The sequence below is a fragment of the Ceratotherium simum genome, chromosome 18, assembly GCF_057802395.1.
Source record: "Ceratotherium simum simum isolate JZ-2026a chromosome 18, ASM5780239v1, whole genome shotgun sequence".
In the NCBI taxonomy this organism is placed as follows: Eukaryota; Metazoa; Chordata; class Mammalia; order Perissodactyla; family Rhinocerotidae; genus Ceratotherium; species Ceratotherium simum.
The window spans coordinates 59,456,342-59,483,542 of record NC_141917.1 but is presented as its reverse complement, the minus strand read 5'-3'; the positions used below and the strand labels follow the sequence as shown (position 1 = coordinate 59,483,542).

At 43.5% G+C, this 27,201-nt stretch overlaps 2 long non-coding RNA genes and 1 pseudogene across 8 annotated transcripts in view; 1 reads left to right on the top strand and 2 right to left on the bottom strand.

Moving 5' to 3' along the window:
• The first annotated feature begins 276 nt into the window (after positions 1-276).
• Positions 277-25,472, top strand: LOC147914669 (uncharacterized). 2 transcript variants are annotated; one of them, XR_015555157.1, is made up of 3 exons: positions 292-1,214; positions 5,168-5,947; positions 24,868-25,472. It is a non-coding gene; the product is annotated as an uncharacterized LOC147914669 (long non-coding RNA). The 2 variants fall into 2 exon arrangements; XR_015555156.1 differs by lacking the exon at positions 24,868-25,472 and having other exon boundaries at positions 277-1,214; positions 5,168-9,280.
• LOC147914668 (uncharacterized) overlaps positions 292-27,201 on the bottom strand; it is a 37,685-nt gene continuing 10,775 nt past the window's right edge. For 2 of the 6 annotated variants that reach the window (XR_015555150.1, XR_015555152.1), the window contains exon 3: positions 6,860-8,192. This is a non-coding gene — a long non-coding RNA (uncharacterized LOC147914668). Of the gene's footprint in view, positions 558-2,263; positions 8,193-18,930; positions 20,569-27,201 lie in introns of those variants that run through there. The other 4 variants (XR_015555154.1, XR_015555151.1, XR_015555153.1 and 1 more) reach the window with 4 other exon arrangements.
• Positions 14,858-17,355, bottom strand: LOC147914670 (large ribosomal subunit protein eL34 pseudogene; annotated as a pseudogene).

The following is a 27,201-nucleotide window of genomic DNA, read 5'->3' as shown; positions in this document are numbered from 1 at the left end:
TCGAATCCTGCTTCACAGCGCCAATTATGTTATGAGAGGTTCGGGGATTCGATCGGAGATGTAAAAGACACTTTCCACTGCAAACAAATGGACTGAAGGTATATTTTATTATATAGAGGATAGTAAAGGCAATAGTCCGCAAACAGATCCCAATAGATCAAATAATAAGAGGGAAAAAACACCAGCTCGACTGGAAAGGGAAAACATCCACATCGGCTGAGATAGCAGCAGATCCGAATAGGTCATATAATAAGAGGGAAAAACATCAGATTGATCGGAAAGGGAAACACCAGATCGACTGAAGGGAAATGACACAAATCAACCGGAAAGAGAAACACCAGGTTGACCAAAAAGAGAACACATCAAATCAGTTACTTCACAGTAAATCAATTACTCACAACATCCACGCCCCACTGCCGGGAGAGTCCTGTCAATCGACACGGCTGGGCAAGGATCACACATCCTGGGCAAGGGGTCCCTTCCACAGGTGGAACTCTCACCAGGTCTCAGCTTCCAGCAGTTTATATAAGCAGTTACAGAGTTTACAGAGCAAGCATCTAGTGTTCCCATGCACAAAACAGTTATCAGTGGCGTACGTGCACTGAGCCCCTTGGCTAACCTCCCAGCCCAGTGGTTGTGTACGTGAATTGTTTTCTTTGGTTATCGTCTTAGCCCAGCACAGATGGCCAGTCCATCCCGTGCTATGACGCTCCAAGAGCCTTGAACTGTTACAACTTGCAACTCCCTCCATGGGAGAAAGGCCAGTTCCTGGGAAAAGGCCAGTTCCCACCACACAGAAAGCAGCTTTGTATTTCTTTGTGTGCTGGTGGCTATAGGTCAATGGAGCGGCCAAACATGGCTGTACTCATGTCAAGACAAACGTGCACGGGGAGAGGACAAGGCCCGAGGACTGTCACTTGTAAATGGTCTAAAGGCAGGCAGGACTTTCCCTCCTCAGGCCCCTCTAGGGGCTCCGTGTTCACCCCTGACCTAGATTTGAATCCTCCTGGGATCCTTGTCCAGGTCTCGGACTTCCTTTTCCTGCTTGCTTTCTATCCACAGGCGAAGATTTGTGATGCAGCTTTTAAGGCTACATCTGGGCCTCCTTCCATCATGTCTGTGCTGCCTACACACTAGGCTCTCCAGCATCCCTGCACGTACTTATGTAATGCTGTTTCAGGAGGAAATGTCCTGGAGGCCCCAGCCTCTGTCAGGTACATTGTGGCCACTCTTCCCTGAGGGAGTTGATCTGGTGGATCAGGGACGGGTTTTCCTTTCCCAGGCTATGGGTCCCTCTATTTGGCCACAGAAAACCGCCACCCTCTCCGTTGCATGCCAAGGTGACTTCTGGGTTTGTGTGGTTCTGAAGTCCATGGTCTCTGACATTCGCCAGTTTACACACTCAGTCATGATATTACTGACGTGTCCTAAAGGGCTAGATGGGCCTGAACCCATAGATTTTGTAGCCCCCTGGGATGGCTGTGTTATTTGCCACAGCCTTGTGCTGTGGTTATGTGTCATGGGGGCTGTGAACCTTTCCTGTTGGGAGCTTTGAAAGATGAGGCATGAGAGGGGAGGCTGTAGGCAGGTCCATTGAGGGAATGCCACCACACTGATGATCCATGGCCATGAATGGACACAGTCTTACCAATCAAAATACTGAAGTGCTTCCCATCTGGTGGTGAACAGATACTGCTCTGAGCTCACCCTGAGAACCCACCCCATGACCAGGAACTAAAGGGTTCCCACGTGGCTTTTTGAACATCACGTCTGGAAACACCCTGTAAGACAAGGCCCAGATGAATTGCTTGGCAGTTCTGAGCTATCCTCCTCCATCAGAAGGCTGCAAGTGTCCTTCAGACACACAGCAGGCTGGACTCTGCCAGGGAGGCCTTTACAGTGCAAGCTGGTGTTGAGCATACATCCTGGTTCCCAGCAGCCCAGGCCCTTCCTGACATGGCACAGCCATCCAGGAAAGTGATTTGCTAAAGGAAAGATAGGGAAGACTATACTTTACCTCCAAATAGAAAGAGAAGCACCAGCTCCCATGTCTAATCAGGACGAGGAGGTAGTGAAGGGTGCCCGCAGGGTTTCTACTGCAGGACTATGAGGCTCCTGAGAACTGATCCTGCGTGTAGCAACATTTAATAACCCTTGTGCCCAATGATATAGCAGAAGGGCGACAATTTATTGCACCTTTGGGCATCCACTTGTCAAAAGTGCACTTACAGTCATCCATAAGAGAATCACGTTTGCACAACGGTACATATCACTCAATCTTTTACTGCTTTTTTAAACTTATGTAAATTTAACTAGTGTACAAAATACACAAAAGTACTCAAACTTATTCATACCTGAATAAGGAAGAAATATAACAATCACTCCATGTTTTTGCAGGTAGTCACCCTTTCATAGCTGGTATTTATAACTACCTTCTTCCATTACCCACTTCATATTCCCTTTGCCTCAGCAAGCACCTCAGCTGGTTGTGGTTCTTTGCAAACCCTTTTCAATTTCAGTGGTAGAACCTGACCTTCATTCCTGAAGGGTCACAGCCATTCGTAGTCCTGCCTGGACTGGTTTCTTGTAGTTTTCCATTGACGTTCATCACAGGGCATGTGATACTAAGAAAACCCTAAGGAATCTCCTGTATTCCTTACCTCCATTGTGGAGCAGCAGTCCAGTTTCCTCTTGGTAATCAGGATCAATCACCCCGGCCTGCATGGAAACTCTCTTCCTTTTGCCTGTAGAGTCAGAGGCAAGAGGAGCCGTAAGGGGCTGGGTGGCAGTCTTAATTTCCAGTCCAATGAAATCAATGTGTTTTCTCCCTTTGGAATGAAGATCCCTAAACCAGTAGAGCATAAGGTCACATGAACATGAAAAAAAATTATGCTAGTGGATCATGAGGGGTAACAGTGGTAGTAGTGAACGGTACCCCTTGCATTTCCACCCTTGATTGCTGGACTTGTGAATCCCGGCTATGGGAAAATCAGTGCTATATAATGGACGCTGATTTAGAGCATAAGCAGCTTCCTGGGGAACACCGCCCCTAACCTGCAAGGTATTGCCACCTAGGTAGTAGTACTGTAACTCCGTCTTCACACGCCTATTCTTCTCTCAAGTCAGCGGCTTCAGATGGTGGGGAACAGGAAAAGACCAGTGAATTCCATGAGCATGGGTCCATTGCTGCACTTCATTTATGGGCAGTGAGTTCCTTAATCAGAAGCCATGCTGAGTGGAACACCATGGTGGTGGATAAGGCATTCTGTGAGTCTACAGATGGTAGTTAACAGGAACGTTGTGTGAAGGGAAGGCAAATCTGTATCCAGCGTAGGTGTCTAACACACTAAGAGCAAAACACTGCCCCTTCCATGGTAGAAGAGGTGCATTGTAATCACCTGCCACCTGGTTGCTTCCTGATCACCCTGGGGAATAGTGCCCTATCAGGGACCCTGTTTTGGTCTAGGCTCCTGGCAGATTTGGCACTCAGCAGTGGCTGTGGACAGATCAGCCTCGATGAGTGGAAGTCCACGATGCTAAACCCATGCATAACCCCCATTCCTGCCTCTCAGCCACTTTGTTCACGGCCCCCTTGGGCCCCAACAGGAGTGGCTGGGAAGAGAAGCTGGGCAGCACCCACACAACAGGTCATCTTGTCCACTTGACTATCAGAATCCTCCTCTGTTGAGGTTACCCTTTGGTGCACATTCTTATAGGAAACAAAGAAATTCACCTTTTTTGCCCATTCAGAGAAGTATAGGCACATGCCTCTTCTCCACACCTCCTTGCCACCAATGTTCCTATCACATTCCTTCCAAGCTCTTGACCAGCCAGCCAAATCGTGCCTCTGTGAACTGAAATTGACTCGTTATCTCTGGCCATTTCTCCCTCCAAGCAAAATAAACCACCAGGTGCATTGCTTAAGTCTGGGCCCCCTGGGAGGATTGTAGCTTGTCACTTTCTTTCAGGGATGTCCCACACAGACACTGTAATGCTTCAGCTGTCCACTTTTGGGTGGCGCCTGCCTATCACATAGAACCATATATAAAGCAGACCTGAGTCTTCTCTTCCTCAGTCAACTTATTGTAGGTATTCTCCGTGAGGCCATAGATGTGGTCTGGGAGAGTGAAGGGAATGTGTCAGGGCTGGGGGTCACGGACATTGGGTACACACACTCGTGTGACTTGATTGTGCCTGAGGGCCTGCTCCAGCCTGACCTCGTAGACACCACTTCATGGGACGGTGGGGTGCCGCCTGCACCTGCCCCAGGGCCTTCTTTGCTCTGGGCCCTGTTCAAAACTAGCAGCTTTTTGGATCATGCGGTAAAAGAGCCGGAGTTGCCCACCAAAATAAGGAATATGTTGCCTCCAGAATACAAGAAGGCGCACTGGGCAGTATGCCTCTTTTTCATTTGTAGGAAGGGCCAGATGCCGCAACTTATCTTTAACCCTAAAAGTGACACCTCAAAATGCCTGACACCACTAGACTCGCAGACGTGTCACAGAGGCGAGAGGCCCCTGCTTCATTTCATTTATTTCCCACCTTCTGACATGCAAGTGTCTTCCAATAAAACAGCTGCTACTTTTGCTGACTAGGTTGAATGAGCATGATGTCAAAAATGTCACGGAACAGGGGCTGGCCTGGTGGTGGGTGGTTAAGTTCACACACTCCGCTTTGCTGGCCTGGGGTTTGTGGGTTCGGATCCCGGGTGTGGACCTACGCACTGGTCATCAAGCCATGCTGTGACGACATCCCACATATAAAATAGAGGAAGATGAGTGCAGATGTTAGCTCAGGGCCAATCTTCCTCACCAAAAAAGCTCCCAAAAAACAGAAAAGTAATGGAACAGTGTTATGCCTCATGGAAGACAAAGGTGATCAAGGTCCCTGTAGACTAAGTGATGACATAGAGCTTGAGAGCTGCTACACCCTGAGGTGGGACATTGAAGGTTTATTGCTGGCCTTGACAGGCCAAAGCAAACTATTTCTAGTGTCTTTCCTAACAGATAAAGAGAATACCATTTACCAGATCAAAAGCTGCATACGAGGTATCAGGACTCAAGTAATCAAACTATATGTGGGAAAGCAGCTGTAGTTGTAGTCACCATCTGGTTAAGTTTATGACAATCCTCCATCCTTCTCCAAGATCCATCTGTTTTATACACAGGCCATGAGATGACCTGAATGCAGATGTAGTGGGATTCATCACCTCTGCATCCTTCAGTCCTCGGAGGTGGTCCTAATCTCTGCAGCCCCTCCAGGAATGTGGTATTTCTCTTATTTTACTATTCTCCTAATTAGAGGCAGTTCTAGTGGGTTCCATTTGGCCTTCTCTACCATAATTGCCCTCACTCCACCAGTCAGGGAACCAGTCTCATGATTCTGCCATTTGCTGAGTATGTCAATTACCACTAAGCATTCTGGGACTGGGGGAAAAGCTATAGGATGGGCTCAGGGACCCACTGGACCCACTATGAGACAGATCTGGGTTAACCTACATTGATCACCTGATCCTATAAGCCCTACTCTGATTCATGGAGCACAGTGATGTTTTGGGTCTCCTGGAATTAGTGTGTCACTTCAGAGCCTGTATTCAATAATCCCTATAATTCTGATTATTTCCTTTTCCCTAATGTATGGTCACCATCACAAAAGGCTGTACATCCTTTGGGAGAAAGTTGGGAAAAGATTAACCGTTTTAATTTTAAATAGTATATCTAGATCCTTACTCAAGGGAATCAGCCTCCCCTTCACACCAGGGCTCCTGTATCTGTCAAGTGGCTCAGGGGTGGGAAATGATTGAAGGGCCATGACTGTTTCAGTGATTCAAGTTAGACTTCTGTTCACTTGATCTAGAACTATTCTTACCCAGATCAAGAATTTCATCGACTGCCTTCTCTTTCCCTCTACAGACACTCGGATCAACTAGCTACCACCATAGGTTTCTGTGAGTCAAATGGATTCTCATTATTTCCTTGACTCCACTATCCATTACAGAAACCATAACCACCTTGTCTCTTGAGATTCAGTGCCTCTGCTTGGTCTCTGCTGCCCCAGGATCCAGGTGTCCTCACTGCATATCAAGATCCCAGGTCACTGGCAGCAGTTCCACTGTAATGTCTGCCCTAAAGAGGAGAGTGGCCACAGAGCTCTTCATGGACTCGGGGGCTGCCCTCATGAATTTATTTCCACAGTAGTAGTGCAAGTGTGTCCTCTGGACCCTGTTGGGGTGGGTAGGCATGTCTTACATGATAAATACACTCTAACGTTCCAATCACCTAAGCCTTGGATACCTTCTTCTATAGGAGACCAAGGAAGGTCAGCCTCACTTAGTGTATTCCCGGCAACCAGTGACACTGCTGGAACTCTTTGTGCCCTCTCAAGACACAGCAAAGAGTAGAGAATCTCTGCTTAGTGGGCCCATATCAATAAATTAGACCGGATCCAACTTTATGTTCCTTCCACCATTATCCAACCCCCTTAATAGCCATTTGCACACAGTTTTCCTAGATTTGTTTCTGTATACACTGGGGAAAGGATGCAGCTATTTTGGAACGTAGCACAACTCCTCATGGGTCATATTTTACACTTCAGTCTCTGGGACATGCTGGGAATTGAGGCTACTAGGTCTAGTAGCAAATGGGGCTGGTGGGTGTAGGTCCTCAGGAGAATCACCAGTACTTGCAAGGCAGCTTCCCAGGGGAGACCATTACAGAGTCCTTAGGAAAAGCAGAGTTCACCCCCTCACGCAGGGCTGGGAGGGCTTCTTCGTTGGCAAAGAAGACTGTACAATCTTATAATCATTTTTATTCCCATAGAGTCGGTAGTAATATCCAACTTTCATTTCTGGTTATAATAATTTTATCCATTTTCTTTTTTGCTGGTTAGTCTAGCTAAAAGTTTGCCAATTTTATTGCTTTTTTCCTAGAAAACACTTTTGATTTGACTGATTTTCCCTCTTGTTTTCCTGTTCTTTATTTCACCTCTGCTCTTATATTTATTATAACCCTCTTTTTGCTGATTTCAGGTTTGGTTTACTCTTCATTTTCTACTCTTCAAGGTGTAAAGTTAGGTTACGGTTTTGAGATCTTTCTTCTTCTAATGTAGGCATTTACAACTATAAATTTCCCTGTGAGCGTTTCTTTTTCTGCATCCCATGAGTTTGGTAGGTTGTACTTTCATTTTCATTTTATTCAAGGTGTTTTCTAGTGTCCCTCATATTTTCAATTTTCATCCACTGGGTGTTAATGCTGTATTGTTTAATTTTTATGTATTTATGATTTTTTCCAGTTTTCTTCCTGTTCTTGATTTCTAATTTCACTCCACTGTGATTAGAAATTATACTTTATTTGATTTCAATGTTTTAAAAATTTGCTAAGACTTGTTTGGGGGCCTAAAATATGGTCTATCCTGGGGAATGTTCCATATGCACTTGAGAAGAATACATATTCTGCTGTTTTGGGTGGAAGGTTAAGTCTAATTGATTATGGTGTTGTTCAAGTTCTTTATTTCCTTAGTGATTTTCTGTCGGGTTGTAATATCCTTTTTTGAAAGTGGAGTATTGAAATCTCCATTATTGTTGGAGAACCGTCTATTTCTCCTTTCAATTCTGTCGATTTTGCTTCATATGTTTTGGGAGCTCTGCTGTTAGATATGTGTGTTTAAAATTGTGACATCATCTTGATGGATTGTACCTTTTATCAATACATAATGCCATCATGAATGAGCGAGACCTGATCGCTTCCCTTGAGGAACTCACAAGCAGTCCAGGGAAGAGACTGAGAGGCCATCACAGCAGGAGCTGCGAGAGAGGCCTGTGCCACGTGCTGCAGCAGGACCTCATCTCCTTAGGTGTCCTGTGTTCCTGGAATGGCAGATGCACGTAGCACGTGCTCAGTAAGCACTGGCTGGATGCAAGTGAGGAGCACTGACTGTGATGGCAGCACTAGCTCTCATTCAGGGAAACTGAGATTTGTGCTAGTGGCAGAGCCCAGACCAGAACCCCGTGCTCCTGATCTTCTTCTCGTTCCCACTTGTCCGTGATGCCAGTAGTGATTTCAGTATTGAATTCATGGCTGAAAGACTCATTCATCATAGCCTTGTTCTTTTACTCATTCCAAGATCTTACCACGTTACAGGCACGTACTTGGTAATGGTGAGTAAAACTGGAGAAGGCCTCTTTCTTCATGGATCTGGGAGAACAGTGAGAGGTGCGAAGACAGTCATCAGATCACCACAAAGTGTCACATTACTAAAAACAATAACTGATATTTATGGGGAGTGTAGGACAGGTCACATACTAGATTGACAGTGTTTGAATGCATAAACTCGTTTTGTCCTCAGAAGAACTTTGGATGTGGTAGGTATCACTCCCTATTTATATATACGGTAAAAGGAGAACAGAAAGGCAAAGTAGTTTGGCGGATGTCACACAACTAGAAATTGGTGGTGTGGGGATCCCAACACTCTGAGTCCCAGTTTCCTCAGTTTCTGAAAGCAGAATGACAAAGCTTAGTTGTGCGGATTAAGTTAAAAGAGGAAAACACACCTAGCAACACGACTGAGTTTACAATAGGTGCTCACTAATGATTACTGAATTTCAGTGGCTGTGGGACTCACGAGGTGGACAGGACTTCCCTCATCGTGTTGGTGGGTCCTCATAGCTCTTGCGCAAGCTTTGTGAGTGACTTTGAATGGTCAGACTTTGAACAGGTCTCAGGACATCACAGACCTTATGCTTGAAATGTGAAGAATTTGGGTAAGCCCTGGGCCTCCCAGCCTGGCATTCTGGCCTCCTCAGAATGGCCTAACCAGCCTCCAACACTCTTAAACTCAACACACCAGCTGGATCACCCTCCTCAAACATGCCCAGGGCTTTCCTCCTCCCACACCTCTGCTCTTCTTGTCCCCCACATAGAATGCCTATCCACCCCATCTCTGCCTCCTCAGACAGGTGGATTTCCTAGGTGACTCCACCCTGTCAGAGAGAATCTGTGTGTCTTCCACGTGACCAAGGCCAGGTCACTTCTGATCCTTTCCTCATCCCAATGGCCAAGGGAGAGAGAGCTCAGTGTATTCCTGCTTGCCCTACCAGATTGGAGGATGGGATCATAAATTACGTTCTATCCCATGCACTATAAGACATAGAAAGGAGGAAGCAATGGGAATCTTGTTGGGTTGAGGCCATACTTCTTCCAGAGAAAAATAGAGCCACACAGTTAAAAGGCCCTGATGTAGATAATTTATCACCTTCTTCAGTAAAACAAAGTTCTGCCATGTAGTCAAACTAAGTGCTTCTTAACATGCAACTCCCTGAGGCTGCTCCTACCCGTGAATGGTGGAAATCATTGGGCAAAGTTTGATCAACAGAACTCTTCACTAGTACTGATCTTTTTGCCGAGGGAGTGAAATAGACCTAAGACTTGATCACTCAGCCCAGCTGAGCTCAGCTCGTGGCCAGCCCCGAGTAGTCAGTGCTGTATGCCATCTGCATGGACAGTGGTTGTGCCGTCCTATCACACTGCAGGGGACAACTTCTGGGTAGTCTGCATCTTCTCTAGGGGCAGACATCCTGGAGTGGCCTTGGAGCAGATGCTGGAGGACAGTGTCAACTCTTGAACCATGTCTGCAGAATCTGGGTAAATTCACAGGAACCATGGCCTGGTTTTGATTTTCTGAGGATCACCAGTCTAGGGTTACGGATCAAAGTCTGCAGCAGGAGCCACCTCATCCTGGACCTAGCTGAGAGGCAGGAACCTAAGATAGAATCAGAGTAGATGGATCAGGGGAAGGGGCAGCTTGTCTCTTTTCTTCTCAGAGGCTGTTGGAAAAGCTTTCTGGGTGGTGTGACATGTGAAAGGAGGAGCTGGACCAGGACTCCCGGGGACATGAAGATGGCTGGAGGGATCTGAGGTTGTCCCACAGAGCTGGGTATCTACAGTGTTAGGAACAGAAATGAGCTGAGTCCCGACTGGCACTGAATGTCCACAGATAAGACATGGCTATGGGCTTCCAAGGAGAAGTCAGAGCAGAGGAATAGGAGTGGAAGGGGTGGGAGGAGACAGTATAGAGACTTGAGGGGGCAGGAGTTGGCGACCTAGAGAGCTTCTGGTGAGCAACAGGGCAGATTAGGCAAAACTGAGCCCCATCTTGGAGGGCAGCAGGCCTGCAGCCTGGAATATGGACAGAGACTCCAAGAAATGGGGGATGGAGGACTCAGCTAGCAGAGGTAGAGTTCATTTCCAGGAAAAAGAGAAGGGCCTATTTGGAAGGGCAAGGACACAAGACTTCAGGGGTCCCATGGCCAGGCTGACAGGGGGCTAAGCCTCCTGATCTCCCAGGTAGAAGGGCTCCCAGGGCGTGGAGTGTGGAGAAAGGGGGCAGGGGGGGGGGAACCTGGAGCATGTCAGGGATACCAGGAAGTCAGCGCATTTGTGTCCTGGAGTTCAACCCCAGTGTGGATTCAAACAGCAGGCATTACCTGCTGACTGATTTAGGCCCCAGTATTTGACAGCCTGTGGCCTGCAATCAGGATGCGAGAAAAGCTGATGAGCATGGGTTGGTGTGATAATGGTCCACATAGAGCCCCCAAAATCCCAAAGGCAAGTCAAGCCAGGCAGTAGGTCACAGGCTGGCCCAGGCTTTTGTTCCTAAATTTGTTCCTAAATGGTGCCTGTGTCTTTGCTGAGAATCTAGAAAATGAGGTACAGAAAGCTGGAAGGGTTCATAGAGATCACATTCTAGTCCATCCATCTTGTGAGGAATTTGGATCTCAAAGGGGCTGGGAGCTGCTGTGGCTAATAGAGAGAAGGCATCAGTCACATGACAAATGGATGACTGCATGAATAGACGTGGGCCCGAAGTAGAAAAACTACCTTTGCTGCACAGAAATGGCTGATTTTGAAGTATTTCAACTGAACAGACCATTTTTCTTGACTAAATAAGTTTCCAACTGACACCATTAAATCTAAGAGGCATTCTTTCTCAAAAATGTCTAAGCCACGCATCCATAAATTAAACTTCTAATTGTTCAGCTCGAATCCCGCTACCTCTCTCTGCCCTCCATTACACTTTAAAGGTCTGTCAAAAGTGCTGGTTACTTAGTAGACTTAAACTCCCTTCTACCCACTGGGTTGAATGTTTTTCCCACTCAGCTTTATAGCCTCCACAGGAAGATAAGCTCTGAGCACAAGTGAAGAGTGTGAACTGTGAACTGCTGATACCTGACCTCCAGGCAGCTTCTACAAAGGTGCAAGACCAGCCCTCCCCAGACGTGTGGCCAGTTGGGATGGGCCACTTACCCATGTCTCCTCCCTCATAGCCATTCTGCATGATGGCCTTGTCTACGAGGGCAGTCAGCCATGTGCCCTCGATGCAGCTGATGAGCAGCCTGGAGAGGCAGGCCCCCAGGCCCAGCATCACGTTGTAGAATGTGAAGTAGTTGCAGCTGTGGAACACTTTCCTGTGAAGAGACAGCACCCTTTCTTATGAGAAGACGGCGAGGCAGGCCGGCTCAGGACCTCCCCAGACTAGTGCTCAAATCCTAACTGTCCCATATCCTAGCTGTGTGACCTCGTGCTCTAAGCAGGAGCTGATTGTCCCCACCTCACAGCACTGGTGTGAGGACCGACTCAGACACAGTGTAGAGGGTGCTAAGCAGGACAAATGTTAGCAGGGACTGTAACATATCCTGGGATCCTTGGGTTTTGAAGTTTCTTGTACAATAAGAAATCTCACGTGGTTACAGCTGGTTTTGTTGTTATCATAAAGACTGTGGCTTTCCCACTGTGTGTTGTAACAGTGACCTGCCCCCAGCTGGAACTGCTCAAGTCCTCCAGAGGAAACTTCCCAAATGACCACCTGATCACATGGTATCCTGTTGCCTACGGGATAAAAGCCCAAATTTTATCCTTAGTTTATGGGTCCTCTTACAGAGGGGCCGATCTGGCCTTGTTGCTTTGTGCCCACTCCCTGCCCCTGATCATCTAAGGCCACTACATGGCCACCATATTAGATCCCTTCTCTTCTTCTAACATGCCCTGCCTTCCTGTCTTCATCTGCACAGTGGGGGCTCTCTCCTCATCTCTAACTGTAGCAATCCTACCATCCTACTGACCTCAGCCCAAATGTCCCATCTGCAGTTGAGTTACCTCCTGCCTCTCATCCACCACCCTGCCTCTCCTTCCTCATTATTTGTGTTTCTCCTATAATCTTTTCACACCCTCTGGAGTCTACATGTCTGTGTCTGTGGCTCCAGTGACTGTGAGCTTGTCACAGCACGTCCTATGGAGACATCTCTTTATCCTCATATTGCTTGTTCAATGAGTGAATAGCTTTGGGAGCTTCGAGATCCAAGTAGGCAGCTGTGAAACACTGGTGGAGCCCAAGACCGGGGAGGGACTTTTCTTTGAGAAGGCAACCCCACAGCCAGGTCTCAGGCTTGCTGACCATATCCCTGGCTGCAGCCATGCTAAAAGCCTCGTTTCCTTGTTGAATTGGCTACAGCCCCATTTGGCTTTGGTCCTGCCATCAGCACCAACCACCAAGAGACCCAGAGGGAGTTACGCCTCTCTGTGTCTTAGGTAACAGGCCTGTCTGCCTTGGTCCTTGCTGTGGACCCTGAAGTGGCCTATGACCAAGCTACAGCTTCTCTCAGCCATGTTCCAGGAGCAGACAAGTTTCTACAGAGACCCAGTGGGAGACACACACATCCATGTCCCCAGAGGATGGCCCACGGACATCATTCCAAAAGTGGATCTTGAATCAGCCCTGTAACCTGGCTCCCATCCATCCAAGCCACACTCCAGTAGCAGTTATGCCTGTCCAGGGACCTGCTGGGAGACACGCCCATCTGTGCCCCTGGAGGCAGGTCCACTAACCTAGGTCCAACCATGGGTTCTGAAGCAGTCCTGTAACGTGGCTCCAGCCCCTCTCAGCAGCAGTGAGGGAGCAGACATGCCCACCCAGGGACCTGGTAGGAGGCACCCCATCTGTGCCTTCTAAGGAGGACCTGCAGACCTCAATCTGGCTGCAGATCTGAAGGAGCCCTGTGACTTATTTAGAACACCTCTAAGCTGTGGCACTGGGCTAGTCCTGCCACCCAGGGATCCACCTAGTGTCCTGGTGGGGCCATCCCAGGAATCTGACAAGAGATTTACCATTTAACCATCCACACACCTGGAAACAGGTCCACCTTCTGCAGACTCAAATGTGAACCCTGAAGTGGACCTTTGTCCCAGCCAGCCCTATTGACCAAGGTCCTGGATGCAGTCCTATCCACTGAGGGGCCAGACAGGATTCAGCTTGCCCAAGCCCCTAGTAACAGGCCCACAAATCATGGACACCACTGTGGACCCAGCCACAACCACGTGACCCATCTCCAGTAGGCTTGACTGTGACCTTGGAGGCAAACCCTTCAGACCACGGACCTGACAGGAGAAGGATTTTTACCAGTGGAACCCAGTCTGTAAGGCTTGAAGAAGTATTTGCTTCTTCACATGTACTAACAACAGTACAGAGCTACACAGATCATAAAGAATCAGGAAAACATGACACCATCAAAAGTAACAAAGTTCCAGTAACCTAACTCAAAGAAATGGAGATCTACAAACTGCCTGACAAAAAATTCAAAATAGTCATCTTAAAGAAGCTGAATAAGATGCAAGAGAACACAGACAGACAACTAAACAAATGCAGGAGAATAATGAATGAACAAAATGAGGTGATTAATAGAGAAATAGAAATCATAAACAAGAATCAAACAGAAATCCTAGTATAATGACAACACCAAAAATTCGAGAGAGCTTCAACAACAGATTTTATCATGCAGAAGAAAAAATAAGCAAACTCAAAAACATCATTTGAAGTCATCCAGTTAGGCGATCAAAAAGAAAAAATAATGAAAAAGAGTGAAAAAGTGTATGAGATCTATGGGACACCACCATGGGAAGGAATACGCATACTAGGAAGTCCCAGAGGGAGAAGAGAGAGAGCGAGATGGGCGGAAAGCTTATTTAAAGAAATAATGACTGAAAAGTTCCTAAATCTTGGGAGGGATGCAGATATTCAGGTTCTTGAAGCTCAAAGGACCCCACCAAGTTCAATATGATGAATATTACCCCAAGACACATTATAATCAAATCGTTATAAGTCAAAAACAAAAAGAGAATTTTGAAATCAGCAAGAGAGAAGTGACTCATCACATTTAAAGGGGTTGTAGTTTTCCCAGCAGAAACCTTGCAGGCCAGGAGGGAGTGGGGTGACCTATCCCAAGTGCTGAAAGAAAAGCACTGCAAATCAAGAACACCTTATTCAGTAGAGCTGTCCTTCGGAAATGAAGATAAGATGAAGACACTCCCAGACCAACAAAAGCTGAGGGAATTCATCAATACAAGGCCTGCCTTACAAGACATTCTCAAGGGAGTTCTTCAAGTTGAATGAAAAAACACTAAGTAACAACATGAAAGCATATGAAAGTATAAATCTAACTGGTAAAGGTAACATATAGTTAAATTGAGAATATTCCAACACTGTAATGATGGTGCATAACACTTTTAACTATGGTATGAATGTTAAAAGCAAAAATATTAAAATAACTATAGCTACAGTAATTTGTTAGTGGATACACAATATAATAATATGTAAAGTGTGACATCAATAGCATAAAATGTGAATGAGGGGAGAAATAAAAGTGTACAGATTTGTATGCAATTAAAGTCAAGTTGTTATCACTTTAAGTTGCACTTCTATAGGTAGGAGATATTTTACATAAGCCTCATGGAAACCACAAAGAAAAATTCTCTAGTAGATACACAATAGATAATGAGAAAATAATCAAATCATAGAACTACAAAAATCAACAAATCACAAGAGACGACAGCGAGAGGAAGAAAGAAACTACAAAACCACCAGAAAATCCAAAAAAGAGCAATAGTGGAGCTGGCCTGGTGGCGTAGTGGTTAAGTTCGTGTACTCTGCTTCTGGTGGCCCGGGGTTAGCAGGTTCAGATCCTGGGCGTGGACCTACACGCTGCTCATCAAGCCATGCTGTGGCAGACATCCCACATAAAGTAGAGGAAGATGGCATGGATGTTAGCCCAGGGCCAATCTTCCTCAGTAAAAAAGAGGAGGATTGGCAGCAGGTGTCAACTCAGGGCTGATCTTCACACACACACACACACACACACAAAAGGACAATAGTAAGTCCTAACCCGCCAATAACTACTTTAACGGTAAATGGATTAAATTCTCCAATCAAAGACACAGGATGGCTGAACAGACAAAATAAACAAGATATAACATTGTGCTACATACGAAAGACTGACTTTAGCTTTTAGGACATACATAGAGTAATAATGAAGGAATTGAACTAAATAACATGCAAATGGTAACCAAAAGAGAGCAGGAGTGGCTATACTTATGTCAGACAAAATAATCTTTCAGTCAAAATCTGTTCACCAGAGACAAGGAGGTCACTATATATTGATACAGGGGCAGTTCATCAAGAGGACATAAAAACTGTAAATATACTGCACTCAACATCGGAGCACCTAACTATATAAAGTAAAAATTAACAGAAATGAGAGGAGAAATCGAGAGTAATAAAATAGTAGGAGGGGACTTCATTCCCCCACTATCAACAATGGATAGATCATTGAGACAGAAAATCAATGAGGACACAGCAGAAGTGAAAAAACATTATTGACCAAAAGGAACGACAAGTCTTGTCTAGAACATCCCATCCAAGAGCAGCACAATACACATTTTTCTTTTCCTTCCTTACACATGGATGATTCTCCAGGATAGACAGAATGTTGGGCCACAAAACAAATCTTAACAAATTTTAAAAAACTGAAATCATCCCAGCTATCTTTTCCAAACACAAAGGTGTGAAACGAGAAAACAGTAACAGGAGGAAAACTGGAAAATTCACAAATATGTGGAAATTACACAACATACTTCTGAATGATCAATAGTTTAAAGAAGATATCAAAAAATACCTTGAGTCAAAGAAAATGGAAACATAACATACAAAAACGTATGGGATGCAGCAAAAATAGTTCTAAGAGGGAAGTATAAAGTGACAAATGGCTACACTAAGAAAAAAGAAATCTCAAACAACCTAGCTTTATGCCTCAAGAAGCTATAAAAACTAGAAAAAGAACAAACGAACCCAAAGGTTAGCAGAAGGAAAGAAATAATAAAGATTAGAGCATAAATAAATGAAATAGAGCCTAGAAAGACAATAGAAAAGATCACCAAAAATACGAGTTGGTTTTTTGAAAAGATAAAATAGACAGACCTTTAGCTAGACTAACCAAGAAAAGAGACAAGACTCAAATAGGTAAAATTTAAACTAAAAAGGAGGCATTACAACTGATATCACAGAAATACACAGGATTATCAGAGACTGTTATGAACAATTACATGCCAGCAAATTGGATAATTTAGAAAAAAAGGAACCTAAGCAGAATGTAAGCCCCAAGAGGGTGGAGATGGCTGTCTGTTTTGATCACTGCTGTATCCCTAGCACCCAACAGAGCACCTGATATACAGCAGTCACTCAATAAAAATTTACTGAGTAAATGAATCAGTGAGTGAATGTGCCAGGCATTGAGTTCAGCACTTTACATGGATGATCTCATTGAGTCCTCACAACACTCTATGCTTTAGCCAGTGTCAATACCATTGATACTTCAGCCAGTATGTCTGACCCAATGGACACTCCCAAGGGCCTTGCTTTGAGCCTCAGGTCCAGCTGCTCTAACGCAGCGCTGCCCAACTCCCTTGGTTCTCCCCAGGGTCCTCCCAAATGGACCTCTTGTACAACACATAGGCTATATTTTAAGTCAGGTCACCCCAAATATATCTCCCAATTTGGTGAAAATATGCCCATCCATTTTCCCATGATGTAGGAACAGAAGAAACTTAAATTTTTAGAAGGCTTTTGATTTTATTTTTATTATTCAAAAAAATCTCCATTTTTAAATCTAGCTTTCTGACTGTGCTTGTGCCATCGACACTTTCACAATGATTTTCTGTTCCTCCTTTAGAAAAGCATACTTGATCCTGTCACAGACACATTTAGCAACCATGGAGGCACCACAGGCCCAGATGATGTGTTTTTTTGTTTTAGACAATCTCATAAGAACTTTAGGTCTCACGGCATGAACTCCTTGAAGCTGACCTGGGCACACGCGACATGTGGATTCTGGTGTTGTCCTTCCCTTCTTGGTATAAAGATAGACAATTCTAATACCAGGGGCTCAGGACAGCCTGGCATTGCTGGAAGCTGTATTGTAAGATAGGCTACAACAGTATGTCAAGTGCTGGACCATTTTGAATGCCTCTAGACACTAGCCCCAGAAAAGGAAATGAAAAACAAACTTAATTGTATTTATAGAGATTAAAAAGAACTGTGTATTACAAACATTAGCCCTAATCCTTTGTCATACATTTTGCCAATACCTTCCATTATTTTCATTTGCCTTTTAGTTTTATTTACTGTATTTTTTTTTTACTTGGAAATGTTTTCCCTTTTTTGTAGCAAAATCTATCAGTCTTTCCTTTATGGTTTCTTTCTTTGCTATTATATATAGAAAACTTTTGTAGTTTAAGTAGGCAAATAATCATACATAATAACCACTTCTCTGTGGAATTGTCTGGAGTTGGAATAAAAAACCCTTGGCTTTCCAATGTGAAATCAGGGCGGTGGTGCACAGAATCCCTCCATTTCCACATAATGGCACCAGATTAGCTTTGCAACAGCTCCAGGGTGATCTAAACCTCTCAGGGCCCTGGGGTGTCGAAGTTCTTGTCTCTGGAAGAGAAGATGGAACCATCAGTTCTGTTTCTTCTCCAGCTTCTATAGACTTGGCTCTCTGCAAAGCATCCATCATCACAAACACGACTTCAGTTCCTTGGGCTCAATAACTTTGGGCATTACCTAGCACCTAGGCAATAAGGGAGTATGTTTGCATTACTATGTGTATATTCATACAACTTTCCTCATTAAGCTTCAGAGGACTGAACAACAACAACAATTAAATAGTTTCAAAACAGTCCTCTACAGTAGTTGAAAGTTATATAAGGAAGGAAAAGAAAAAAAAAACTCAACCAAATGTAATACTATATGTTAAAACATGGAATTTTCTATGCATGTGACTGAGAATTGGTTAGGATGAAGAAATTTGCACCATAAAATGAGTTAACTGGTAACGAGTAATGAATTCTAAGTATTCATTGAATTCCAATGAATCCCAAGTAAAGGGCCCTGCTTCCAGTGCCTTGCAAGAAAACCTGGAGACATATAACCTTCCCTATGAGACGGTGGGAAACATAACACAGGCTCACTGTGAGACACTGGTCTCCCAAATACACAAGCAGACCAACATTGTTTTGGCTCTACATTGAGCGCACTGGTTGTCTGGAGACAGTTATATCTTACAGAAATAATAGCAAAGGTAGTGTTGTTCTCTGTGCTATATAATTATCAAAAGCAGCTTCAGAACTTGTTGGAGCCTCCCTCTGTCTTATTTGAAGAAATAAAGTTACAGCAGCAACATGAGGGTTGTGTGATGACAGGGTGCAATGGTAATTAGTTGCTAATTAGAATTTTCTGAAATACGAGGGCGATCATCAGAGGAAAACCCTACTCAACGTCACATGTAAGTTAAAAATGCCCCCGGGTAGCTATTAACTTCTGAATATAGTAGCAGGTATAAGCACTTCAGTTGAGGTTAATCAACAGTTCTATTACCTACTTAGCTTTTAGAGGTTACAACTTGATAATTTTTATGGAACTACATCAGTCTAGGTTTATACCCAGGCTTATGAATTTATACATTTAAAAATATCTTTTATTTTATTGCAAGGCTGCTGCTAAAGAAAATTGGCTTTAATAAACATCCTTTTGATATTGGACTCAGTCCTCTTTCTTTTTCCCTTGAGATTTTTTTAGACTTTTCATCAGGGAGAGGTACTTAGGTAACTACCAACACGAAGACGTAAACAGATCTCAAAGACAAAGTCATGTTGACCTCATACGGACCTTTCCCTCATGGTGATCCGTGTCAGATCTTTTAAACAAGGAGTCAAAGGAAACTTGGCAAAATGATTCTTTTTAACCTCCAATTACAATTGAAAATCTCATTGGAACCACAAAAAAATTAGAGAAACAGTCCAGAACACAGCCAAATAATGTAGTCTAGACTTTAGCTACAGAATGCTGTAATTACTGTATCTTGATTTAAGATTTGTATTTAATAAGATACAATGCAGCTGCTATATATTCAGTCTATTTATTGATAAAAATAATACCCAATAGTTTCATCTATGGGGGAAAAGTTCATTTTCTTCACATTCAACACAGAAAATATTCAAACATGACAGAATCACATATGATATTTTAACAGATTTGTTTATCTGATCTTGTATGTATTTACCTATTTTTGGTCATTTGCACATAAGAACATAAATATTACCTTATTGTACCAACCCCAGTGTATTAGTTATTTATTGATGTTTAACAAATTGCCCCAAAGCTTAGTGGCTTATAATGATAAAAATGTATGATCTCTCAGTTTCTGTGGGTCAGGAATCTGGGGACAGCTTAGCTGGGTGCCTCTGGCTCCAGTTCTCTCATGGGGCTGCAGTTGAGCTGTCAGCCAGGTCTGCAGTCTCATCTAAAGACTGGCGTGGGGGGGATCCACTTCCAAGCTCATACACCTGGTTATTATCAGTCTCAGAAAGTCCACTTCCAAGCTCATTTAGCTGGGCCTCTCCATAGGACTGACTCACAGCATGGTAGCTGGCTGCCCCAGAGTGAACAATCCAAGAGAGAGCTAGAAAGAGGGCATCCAAGATGGAACCTGCAGTCTTTTTTTTTTTTTTTTTTTGGCCAAGGAAGATTCACCCTGAGCTAATCTTCCTCTTTTTTCGCTTGAGGAAGATTGGCCCTGAGCTAACATCTGTGCCAATCTTCCTCTATTTTGTATCTGGGATGCTGCCACAGCATAGCTGACGAGTGGTGTAGGTCCACACCTGGGATCCAAACCTGTGAACCCAGGCCACCAAAGCGGAGCACACTGAACTCAACCACTAGGCCATGGGGCTGGCCCCTAGAACGCCCAGTCTTTTATAACGGAATCTCAGAAGTGACGTTCCATGCTTCTGCCACATTCTTTTCTTTAGAAGTGAGTCACTAAATCCCCCACCTTGAAAGGGAGGGGATTATACAGGGGTGTGAATAGCAGGAGGCAGGAATGAGAGGGGGATTATCTTAGAGGCTCCTCCCCCAACCATAATCAGTCTATGATGACTTATAGAGAGGAAGCAGATAGTTGTTCTCTCTTACTTCTTGTCTGCCGACCATCTACTTGGGAAATGACTTCCTCCTCATTCTCAGTCTGTGTGGTTCTGGGAGGCTGACTGCTCCCCCTCGCCCTGGCTCTTCGGGTTGGCAGCTGTGCTGTCCCTGGCCTGGCCAGTAATGATACTTCAACTTTCTGGCCACAGTGAGTGGTTCAGGGCTGGGCCATTCACTGTCCTTTTTCAGGAATTGACGTGGGTGCTGGGAAAAAAAGGGTCACAGGTGCTGTGCAACACAGAAAACTGGAATTTTTTCCACCTTCCATACCCATATGTAAGCCGCCTTTACTCCCTGTGAAAAAACTCTTAGAATGAAACCAACACAGAATAACAGAGAGCTGAGAGGTGGAGAGCGAGGGAGCCACACCAAGCTCTCGTGACATCTCCTGCCTCTCCACACCCAGCTATGCCTGAAGTCAGGCTTACCTCTTTTTCAGTTGGTTTTGAATTGGGTTTTTGTCCCTTGCAACAAAAAATGGTCCTGATGTATAGAGATATTATGGATGCAGCCCCAAATATTCTAGCTTCCCTTAACAGAGCTAGCATATCAGTGCCTTTTAGGAATTATCTAAATATTTTGAGTATATTTACATTTTGCAACCTTAGCTTAACTCTTAGAAAACTAAGCTCCATGTGTTTCCTGTTCTGTGAGCTACATCCTTTTATTCACCTTTAATTTACTTTTCTCAAGATTCAGGAATATCTTCTTGTTCCATTTAAGCTCTCTCACAGCAGGGAGAAACCCCTTCTCAATTATTTTCTCTCCAACTTGTAGCACAATATCTGGCCACATAGTAGATCCTCAATAACTGTGTAATGAATGAATGAGTAAAGAAACTTCTAAGTATACTTGAGATTATTTTTCCCTAAGTTCAATATTTTATTTTTGCCCCTATAAAGAACAATTCAATATTTTCTGCCTTCTCACATAGCCTCATACTAACATCAATTTATTCCCATATCCTTGGGCTTTTCATTGTGCCTTCCCTCCTGCAAATAAGTCATAAAAATACTAAACAAAGGTAGTCATAGGGGAATGCCCGTGTTCACGCTTCTTCCTCCAAGAAGTGCCCTTTTATCCTAAACCATTGTTTCTTGTCTCTAAGCAACTTCCCTGTGCATTGCACCAGTCTCCATCATACCAGGATAACTCCATTTTTAAAATGGCCTTTTGTGTGGAACTTTGTGAAAGGCTTTTTGGAAATCTAAATAGACACCATTGATGGGCTTTTGTCCATATGCATATATGCCTCCCAAAAGAGCTTTCATAGATTGATGAGGTCTGACTTCCTCTTATGGAAACCATACGCTCTCCTCCAGCTCCTTCCTTGCCTCCCCCAATCCTACTGGCATGCAATTGTTTTTCTGGGGAGAAGGGCTCAGCTCTTCTCTGTGGATCTGCTTTGATCGGATCCTTGTCAGGTATTGTAAATAATGTAGGGTTAAGATTGCCAAAGTCAAACTATCCTAAAGAGATGAATAACTATGGTTATCTTAGCACGTTGAGATGAGAAACGGAAATATAAACTCAAGTATGGTAAATATGGGCAGAAAAAAGGAAGTAAGGTTAGAAATATAGGAAGTTGGTGGTTGCCAATCAAAGCTTAGGAATGTCTTAGGTCCTTTAGGAATTTGACAATATTATCAATTTCCCTTTTCTTTAGATTCTGCCTTCTTTTGATTTCCTCAACTTTATGCTCTCATCCTACCTTGATAAATGTTCCTTCTCAGTCTTTCTCTGGATACACTTTTTGCCTCTTTAATGTGGTTGTTTTCCAGGTCCCATCCTTGGCTTTATTTTTGTTTGCCTCTATATCTTCTCCATTGTCAATTTCATATACTCCTACAGATTTAGGGAGTCTATTTATTCTATAGATGGATAGAATAAAAATGTAAATTTGGGGTGCATACTTGTTCTCTGAACTTCAGAGAGGTCTGTTCACCTGCCTATTGGACATTTCCATGTTGATATCCCATAAACACTCCCATCATGAGTCCAAAATCAAATGCATCACCTCTATATAATTTAAGGCCTTTTTCATTATATATGACAAAAAACCATATTTCATGGAATCTAAGAAGAAGCTGAACAGGACAGGGGTACAATTAAGCTCAGAAGCAACTGGAACCAGGACGTGGAAAACTCCATGATTTCTCCCTCCATATCACACCTCTACTTTCCTCTATATGTCTGTTTCTTTCCTCCCATTGTTATAGACTAACTTCTTCTGCTTCTCAGTCTACCTGGTGGGAAACAATGAAGATTTCTGTGTTCCTGCTTCAGTCACACAGAGTGACACTGGCTTGATTCTCTCTGGGTCCTAAATTCACAGTCCCAAGGAAGAAAGTCACGGGCCCAGCCATGGTCAAGGTGTCCACCTATAAATCAATCAGCTTTGGCCTCAGGTACAGGGTTACAGTGTAAGCAACTTGAAGTCCCATAGCTCACTGACGCCTGCTCATTTTGCTTTAAACTTTTGTTCTCTGTGTGTTTCATTTTGGATAGTTTCTATTGCTACACATTCAACTTTACTATTCTTTTCTTCTATTGTGTCTAATCTGCTGTTAATCCCATCCAGTATATTTTTCACCATAGATATTGTATTTTTCATGTCCACAAGTTCAGTTTGTTTATTAATGTCTTCCATTTCTCTACTTAATATGCTCAATCTTTCCTTTAGATTCTTAAAGAAATGGAATATAGTTATAATAACTGTTTAATGTCTTTACTAATTCTATCTTTGTCTAATTTAATGTCTGTGTCATTTCTGGGTATGTTTCTATTGACTGATTTTTCTCCTCATTATTCATCGTATTTTCCTGCGTGTTTGCACACCTTGTCATTTTTCACTGGATACCAGACATTGTGAATTTTACCTTCTTAGGTGCTGGATATTTTTCTATTCCTATAAATATTTTCTTGAGCTTTATTCTGGGAAGCAGTTAAAAAAACTTGGAAACACTGTCATCTTTTTGAAGCTTCTTTTAAGCTTTGATAGGCAGGATGAGAGTGGCCTTTATTCTAGAGCTAATTTTGCCACACTACTGAAGCAATGTTCTTTAAATACTCTATCTGATGCCCTGTGAATTACCAGTTTTCATTCAAGGACTATTCCCTCTGCTCCTATCCAACGGTTCTTTCTTGAGCCTCGGATAGCTCCCCACCCTCAGATGATCAGTACTCCCCTGAAGACTCTGGGGGCCTCTGCGGGTCTCTGGAGCTCTCTCCCTGTGCAGTGCTCCCCTCGCTGCTTCTCTTCCTGAGAACTGAAGACGCCATGGCCTCCCCGGACACTCAGGCTCCACATGGGCTCCCACTCTCTAAGCTACACCCTGGAGAATCTCTCCAGGCAGTGAGCTAGGATGACCACAGGGCTCCCCTCATTGGTTTCCCCTCTCTCAGGGGTCACTGTCCTCACTGCCTGGTGTGCAGGGTCTGAAAACAAGAGTTTTCTACATTGTGCCTGTTTTTTAAGTTGTTTCTGATGGGAGGGTAAACCCAGTCCACGTTACTCCATCTTGGCCAGAAGTGGAAGTCCAATTCAATCTTTTGGAACTACTTGCCGTTTTCTTGTGTGTGTGTGTGTGTGTGTGTGTGTGTGTGTGTGTGTGAGGAAGATTAGCCCTGAGGTAACATCCGATGCTAATCTTCCTCTTTTTTTGCTGAGGAAGATTGGCCCTGGGCTAACATCGGTGCCCATCTTCCTCTACTTTATATGGGACGCCGCCACAGCATGGCTTTACAAGCGGTGCATCGGTGCGTGCCTGGGATCCGAACCTGTGAACCTTGCGCCACCGAAATAGAGTGTGCTCACTTAACCACTACGCCACCGGCCAGCCCCTATTTGCAGATTTTTAAAACTCTGGGCTCTTGCATGTCTCTGTGCTTTTATGTCAGTTCGAAACTTCCTTCCTTTCCACCCTGTCTGTCTGGCAAGGCTCGGTTCCAGCATCATCTCCTCCCAAACCTTCCCAGCACCCCCATGCCCCCAGCATCCCTCCTCTGTGCTCCATGGCATCATACACACACCATACGGGCTGGTGCCCCTCACTGAACTCTAAGCCCTGTGTGCACAGATCATAGCTTATTCATCTTTCTAGCTTCAAACTTAGCACAGATGAAACACAGCGGGTATTCAACATATGCTTGGTGAAACAAATGGAAACATTGCACATAATCACACTGCAGCAGAGAACAATCTTCACTGTTGATTTCAGAGTATTTTACAAGCTGTTAACCTGCAAACACTGGCTGTAACTTAAACACTTCTATATTCTGAAGTTCTGATATTGCATTTCTTTGAATCAAGTATGTCATTAGCAGAATTCTCAGCCATTAGATGTGGTGGTTTAATTAGAAGTGTGTCTGTCTGTAGCCTTCCTTTGAGGACGGTGGCAGACTGTTTGGCACCAAGTCTGTGCATTTGGTTTAGTTGCTTATGTTGAGCATGACATCTTGTCAGTGTGTCACAGATTTTGAAAAAGGGCTGTGTCTTTACAGCTCACGCTGAGCAGAATGTAACTGTAAACTGCCAAGGAAATATTCTCATCCCTTCCCGACCCAAGACAAAGTCACACTGCCATCTCCAGCATGCGTTATATCCTGTGTAAGCTCAATGGCCCGCTCAGTGGAAACATGCTCAACTTCGACAGGAGCTGTGTCAAGAGTTAGATCTCTGCGATTCCATCCCAGGTCCTTCGTGGACTGCACATGTTCTCGTGTGCCCAAATGTGCCCCACCCCCTCCAGATCTCCAGAACACTTTGTGTAGTTTGAGCTTAAACCTACCTGAGGACTCAGTGCTTTCTTTTTGACCTAAATAATTAACTTTATAAAAAAATGACATAAATAGGACACGTTAACTGGAAAAGAAACAAAATATGTGTGTGTATGAGCAAGCAAATAATAAAAGTCCCCTACAATCACACCACTGAGAGTGTATTATATGTCACATATTATACATGTAGCATGTAATACGTATCTTACATTGTACCTGCTATTTTGTAAATTGTAATCTGCTTTTCTCCCCTCGTATTTTTCCAAGTTAGTATCTTTTCTAAATCCCCAAAGTAGGAAAATTTAAAATAAAATCTTTCACAAACTTTACTTTTTGTTATGTTCTCCCTCTTTTTCTCTCTGGAGTATCTGCATTTTAATACAAAACTCTTGAAGACATAATGCCTACCCAAAGGAATTATTCTCAAGTGCTGCAATTTCAGGCATAATGGGGATAAATATTTTGAGTGCTTTTACGTCGCTATACTCATTTCATTCCTGCATAAAGTTAGCTCTGCCAGATTATGCAGAACACTAACAGTGTCACTAAACAGGAAGAGTAGGACTAGAAGAGACCATTTTAAAAATTCCAAATGTCATTTTCACTATGTCCTAAGAGACAGCTCCTTTTAGTAAGAGCAATGGTATCTGTGAAACTTTACTCCCTAAAGGACAGAAGAAAAGAAAAATCAGTGGTTTGACATCGCCAACACTTTCCATCAACTTACTCAAGCCAACAATGATCAGTTTCATTGATTCCATTTATTTTCATTTAATTTACTTTTATATTTCTATCTTGAGTTGAGAAAGTCAACAGCCAATTTCCTTTCTTCTTTTTTGGGAAAATATCATACTGTGAAATAGTCTAATCTAGGCTGATACAAAACTTAATGTTCAGGTCCCTTTAGAAGGATATACTAAGATTCATGATGGCGGGAATGGTGTCTACCTCTAGTGTCTAGCATGGTGCCTGGCAAAGAAGAAGTGCTCAATACACATTTATAGAATCTTATCAAGTGACAATTGTTTGGAAGTGATCAATTATAACTGAATGATAAAGAATAAACATTTGCATTTGATAACAAAGTACCATCTAAAAATTAATTTCTTTTTGTATCCCTATGTTTTAGAATGACATTGATACACACACACACACCAGGGTTTCTCAACCTTGATACTATTAACATTCTTTGCTGTGGGGGACTGTCGTGTGCACTGTGCACTGTAGGAGGTTTAACAGCATCTCTGGCCTCAACCCACTAAATGCCAGTAGCACCTCACTCTCCTCCAAGTTGTGACAATCAAAAATGTCTCCAGACACTGCCTGGTATTCCCTGGGTGAGGGGACTGTCCCCAGTTGAGAACAACAGACACAAAGTTAAGACTCTTAAGAAACAATTACAGGGACTCTTACAAGAGATAGATCATATTCAAATGCTAAATTACTAGTAACACATCAATTCAAAGGAGAGACTAATTTAAGAAGTAGGACTATGTACCTCAATTTCCAGAAAAATGGCTAGTTATCTTGACAATATTAACTGAGTTCTGGGGAAAAAAAATCATACCATGTAAAAAAAACACTCTTTGAAATAGTTCTGCATTAATTTTACACGTACAGTTATTTATGTACTTGAACTTTAAGAAAAATATCATCTGATATCAAATTGGCACCAATATCCTAGTGATTCAAAGAGATTACATGTAAATTCCTTCAAATTAAGATTCTATGATAATTAATGACATTCTTATTTTCTTCACCATGTAAAGTTAATTCTCAATGATACATGAGTGGATTATTCTGGTTCTGCCAATGACTAGTTGTATGATCTTGGGCAAGTTGTTTACCCATTCAGGGCCTCAGTTTCTTCACCTCAGAATGGAGATAATACTAATATCTACTCCTGAATGTGTTGTCAGAATTGAAAGAGTAACTACAAGTGAAGTGCTCAGAGCAGTGACTGAACACCCAATGGATGTCAACAGTTATTAACATCTGCCAATTTGCAACCAGTGTTTCACACCATCTGACCCATCCTCTTCCTTCCCTGCCACACAT